The following is a 4734-nucleotide window of genomic DNA, read 5'->3' as shown; positions in this document are numbered from 1 at the left end:
AAAAAAAAAAAATACATCTAATCCTCATTCAGGAACAAACCATCCAGGGTGAGAAGGGGCAAGTTGAGGGGTTCTTTCTGAAAGCCTAAAAGAAAGGCAGCAGCCTCCAGAACAATGATTTTCAACCAGTGTGAGGCACTACGCTAGTGTACTGAGAGGATCTTAGGTGTGCTGTAAGAAATTGTATATATTATTAATTAAATTATTTTTGAAAGAAGTTCAAAGCAGTAAACATATTCTTTTTGTTCCTTTTTTTTTTTTTTGGTCAACATAATTTAAGTGTGCTGTGGAAGTTTTATGAGTTCAAGTGTGCTGTGAGATAAAAAAATAAAAAAGGTTGAAAAACACTAATCTAGAATCTACTCAGGAGTGAGGAAACTCATGCGCATTTATGTGACAAGTCTTTCTCAAGCACCTACTATGTGCCAGGCACCAGAGAGGGGCTATCACTACCCCAGAGGTGAACAGGAGAGCACACCTGGTGGGGGGGGGGTCAGGATGGGTTCACTTTCTACCTCCTTCTCCAACTTGCTAAGGGATTTAGGCACTTAGGGACCACTGCCCTCTTTAGAAACTTGGCCCAACCAGTAGGATACCACAGGGAGCATGACTGTTAGAGCTGGGAAGCCCCACAAGGGTAACTGAATGCCAGCTCCTTGTTTTATAAATGGGAACTTGGGCCACAGCAAAGGAAAGGGACTTGGCGAGGGTCACACAGTGTGGGAGGTTACCTAAGCCTTCATAGACCTGCCCCCTGCCTTGGTTTTCTTAAACTCCTCCCCACGGCCTCTCCCAATCCCATCCTTCCCTCCTGACCTCCTGGGATGGTTGTGAAGATGGGTAAGACTGTGTAGTTGAAAACACATGGATCTCCAGGAAGGCCTGGTAGATACCAAGTAGATGCTGATTTCTCAGGACAACTGAGGTTCAATTACTATGACTTAGATGGTGGTCCAGAGGGGATTACGGGTTGTCAGACTCAGGCCAGGGACCGAAGCAGCAAGGAGCCTCCAAACCCCTCCAGGCAGACTGGGTCTGCAGCCTACCCCTCCCCATCTGCTGACCACACATGGCACAGGTCACGGGGTGCCACAGCTATGATGCCTGCCCCAGTCCACCAGTTTGAAAAAGCCATCCTGTCCCCCTCAAAGCAACCAGTTTGTCTCTATTTAGCACTTCTGTCATTCTGCCTTGAATGGGAGAGAGTCTGCTCAGTCCATCAGTCACCTGACTTACCCATGTGGTGTGCAGAGAAGATGAGGGTCTGCAGCATGAAGGACATTCAGGAGTTCGTGCATAGACAAGTGCCACAGTGCACCATGAGTGTGACAGCAGAGGCCAGTGGGAGCCCTGGTGAAGGCTCTGAGCTGGATGCACATCTGTCTCCCCAGGCAGCGTGAGGACAGAGAGTTGTCCTGGCTCTGTTGTTAACCACCATCTCCTGAAAGATCCAGCAGCTTCTGCAGAGAATCTTCTAGACTAGGAAGTGGTAACAGCATAGAGAGCTCTAGTCTCTTTGCAAAACTCCAGGTAGACCCAAGTCCACAGAATCACAAAGAAAATTCCCTTCTTTCTCTCCTGCCACCCTCAGCTTCAATGGCACGAGGTGAGTCTGATGCACTCTGGGACTGCCTTCCTGGAACTCCTTTTCGAGAATTGCCCCATTGCCCCCCACCTTCTGCCTTCTACGTGGGCATTGAAGGAGTCACCCTATAAGCCCAATGTGACTCCTGACCAGAGGTGACTGCCCCAAGGGCTGGCACCTGAGCCACACTAAGCCAATCAGAGACCTCTCCAGGATCCTTAAAAAAGAGCAACCAATATCTTGGAATAAGGCATGAACCATTGTAGGCAGCCCCTCTTCCTTCCATGAGGGTGTCAGAAGAGACAAAGTCAGTGTGCAAGGGAACAGGATGGAGCAGGTGCTCAAGAAGCAGAACAAAAGATGGAACATTCTCATACCATTTGAGCCCCTGATTTCACTGGTGCCTGGGGGCCTGTTGCATCTTTTCTGAGCTACTCAAGTATCTCTTTTAGTCTTCTTCTTCCATAAGTTGATTCAACTTGAGTTTCTGTTGCTTGAGATCCATGGCATCCTAATGGCGCGATACTTCTAGGGAAGGTGTGTACAAAATGCCCTGCCTTGGGTGGAGTTTCTGCTCTGCCCAACCTGCACATCTACCCCAAACTGAGAGTCACCCATGGATGGTGCCATGATTACATTTAAAGGAAGCCACATCATAGAAAAATAAAATGAGCCTCTCATGGTAATGGAAGGTGGTTGCAAAGCTCTGGGGCAAGAGATCTGTCATAGCTGTGTTCTGGCCAGATTACAGAGATGCTAAAATCCAGGCTGGGAACAAATAATTTATCTTCATTCTGTTTGTACTATTGCTATGTAGCAAAAACATTTAGTAGAGAAAGAGCTAAACTTGGTCACAGGTACCAGCATGGTGAGTGTATTAACTGGCCGAGGTCCCTACTCTAAGTAAAAGGTGAGTTCAATTATACGTCATTATTTCCTCCAGTGGGTCACAGTCAGCTCTACAGTGTCCAGGCCACCCCCTGCCACCTTGTAAAGGCCACACACGTTGGGACTGACTTCAGCTCCCCCAGCAGATCTGAGGTTAGTCACCTCCAGCCAGTGGTTTAGTAGTGGCCACATGACCTGATTCCAACCAGACTTGAAGAGAGGTTTGCAAGAGGCTTCTGAGAAAGTTCTTGCATGGACTTGAGAGAGAGAATATGGAAGTCGACTCAGTTTCCCCAGTGAGACATAAGGCAGGAAGCAAGCAGCGTGGATGCCAATGACTGCCACTCTGCAACCCCGAGGGGACCAGCCTTCGGATGAGTGTGGCGCAGTCTCTGGCACTGTGCCTAAGGCCCTGGGTTAGCCAGCTCTGAGCATGGGAGTTGACACGTTTCCATGCTGCTAGTTCATTTTGAGTAGATGACCTGTGAGCGGCACTTGCCCTAACCAACATATTCTCTAGTCAAAGAAAGGGTGACTTAGTGCCTAGAAGCCTAGATTTTGGGGGAAGAGAATACCGAGGGCAGAAAGCTCCCAGTTCTGCGGTTTGCTGCCTGCAGAAACCGGGCAATTTACTCAACTCTTCTGAGCATCAGTTTATTAATCTGTACAACGGAGACAGTAACGGTGGTTATTTGCCAATGTGCGCTGTGTAGAATCCAGTCCTCCACCTTCAAAACTCCTTTCAGAACCCCCTGGTAATTATGGTCTTGGAGAAAGATGGGGCCTGCCTGGCACTATTGGTACAAGACCTTTATTTCCGGCCCTGGACCAGCCAAACGGTGGGCCTTGAAGTAAACTCAGCAAACCCACCTGACCGACGGAGCAAGGGTGCGGGCAGGATTGGAAGCTGTGTTGGTGGCAGCAGCAGGGGTGGGACCGGAATAGCCCACCAGTGTCTCTGGGGGTCACAGGGTCTCTACCCCTTTCCCAAACCGCCTCCGACAGCTCCGGTTGTCCCCACACCCTTCCAGTAAACTTCCTCCTCCTAGTAATAGGAGTCTGCCTCTGTTGCTTACAGCCAAGGACGCTGGCAGACAGCTACGGCCTGCTCTGTGAGGCCGCCGTGAAGTTTCACTGAGCTCAGGCTTGTAAAGTAACCACCTAATTCCTGCCACATGGTCAGCCAGAGAGGTGGTGCAGACTCACACGGCCCCCGCGAAGGGAGAGCTGAGTGAAGCCAAGGTGCTGATGGACGATGAGGGGTCCAGAGAACCCCAGCTGCCTCACCGGGGATCTTCTCTCCTGCTTGCCGACCGTGGCTGCCTGGGGTCTCACGCTTGCCACTGTTGCCATGAACCGCTAACTTCTGCTGAGCACAGGGCGCAGACCACTCAAAAGCCAAAACGAAACAGAAATGTCAAATGACACAAATTCTCCTTCTTCACCGTGGTCACCAGTCCTGATGTTAAAATCACTTTCCAGTCTCTGCACACACAAACAACTGGTGGCGTACGGAAGTCAGGGCAGTGGAGGAACAGGGGCTCCCAGGCAGAGGTCCAAGACCGGGCGGCTGTCCCAGACGTGTTCTGTAACTGCCCGGCCCAACCTCTTTCCCACCAAGCATGCTTTGAAGTGGCTGAAGCTGCTTCTTACCTGAGAGGGTGAAGTGAGGCACTTGGCTGGACTTTGTCATGCCCCAGCCCCCAGGTGGTCATTGCCACCAACCTCATCATCATCACCGTGATATCTTTCTCCTCCCTAGAGGGCTGAGCATTTAATACACATCCATTCATGTCCTGTTCTTTCATAAAGAAACTGACGCTTAGAGACGTTGCGTGACCTCTCCAAGGTCATGCAGCTAGTAGGTGACCAAACCATGCTTCACCCCAGGTTTGGCCAGGCCCCTAAACATGCAGGGATGTCTCAGCTACATCCCTCCAGGAAACCCCCTCCCCCAAACACACACACACACACGCACACACACACACACACACACGCATTCCGACCCTAATTCCAGCCTCCCTGCCTCTGACACATTAACAGCCACAGAACAGAACTTTTGCTAAAGTGCCTTTGTGTTTTTGTTTGGAAGATGGGTTTTATGCCCCAGATTCTGTCTCTTCTGCATTAGAAACTCTTATGTGCATGCCACAAAAAACATCCCCCTCAGTGCTTCCGGCAACCTATTGATCACAGAGGGACGAGCCATTTAATCTCATGTGCAAAGTTAGAGGGTTGGGGACACACTTTTTCCTGCAAGT

The 4734-nt window shown here is 50.1% G+C and overlaps 1 long non-coding RNA gene across 2 annotated transcripts in view; it reads right to left on the bottom strand.

Annotated features, from left to right (window-relative positions):
- Nucleotides 1–4546: 4546 nt before the first annotated feature.
- LOC111726243 overlaps nucleotides 4547–4734 on the bottom strand; it is a 1231-nt gene continuing 1043 nt past the window's right edge. For both annotated transcript variants that reach the window (XR_002774067.1, XR_002774066.1), the window contains one exon: nucleotides 4547–4656. This is a non-coding gene — a long non-coding RNA (uncharacterized LOC111726243). The remainder of the gene's footprint in view (nucleotides 4657–4734) is intronic.

Source organism: Otolemur garnettii, unplaced genomic scaffold (assembly GCF_000181295.1).
Source record: "Otolemur garnettii isolate 467f Iridium unplaced genomic scaffold, OtoGar3 scaffold00058, whole genome shotgun sequence".
Classification (NCBI taxonomy): domain Eukaryota; kingdom Metazoa; phylum Chordata; class Mammalia; order Primates; family Galagidae; genus Otolemur; species Otolemur garnettii.
The sequence above is the reverse complement of the archived record's forward strand: the minus strand, read 5'-3'. Positions and strand labels throughout refer to the sequence as shown.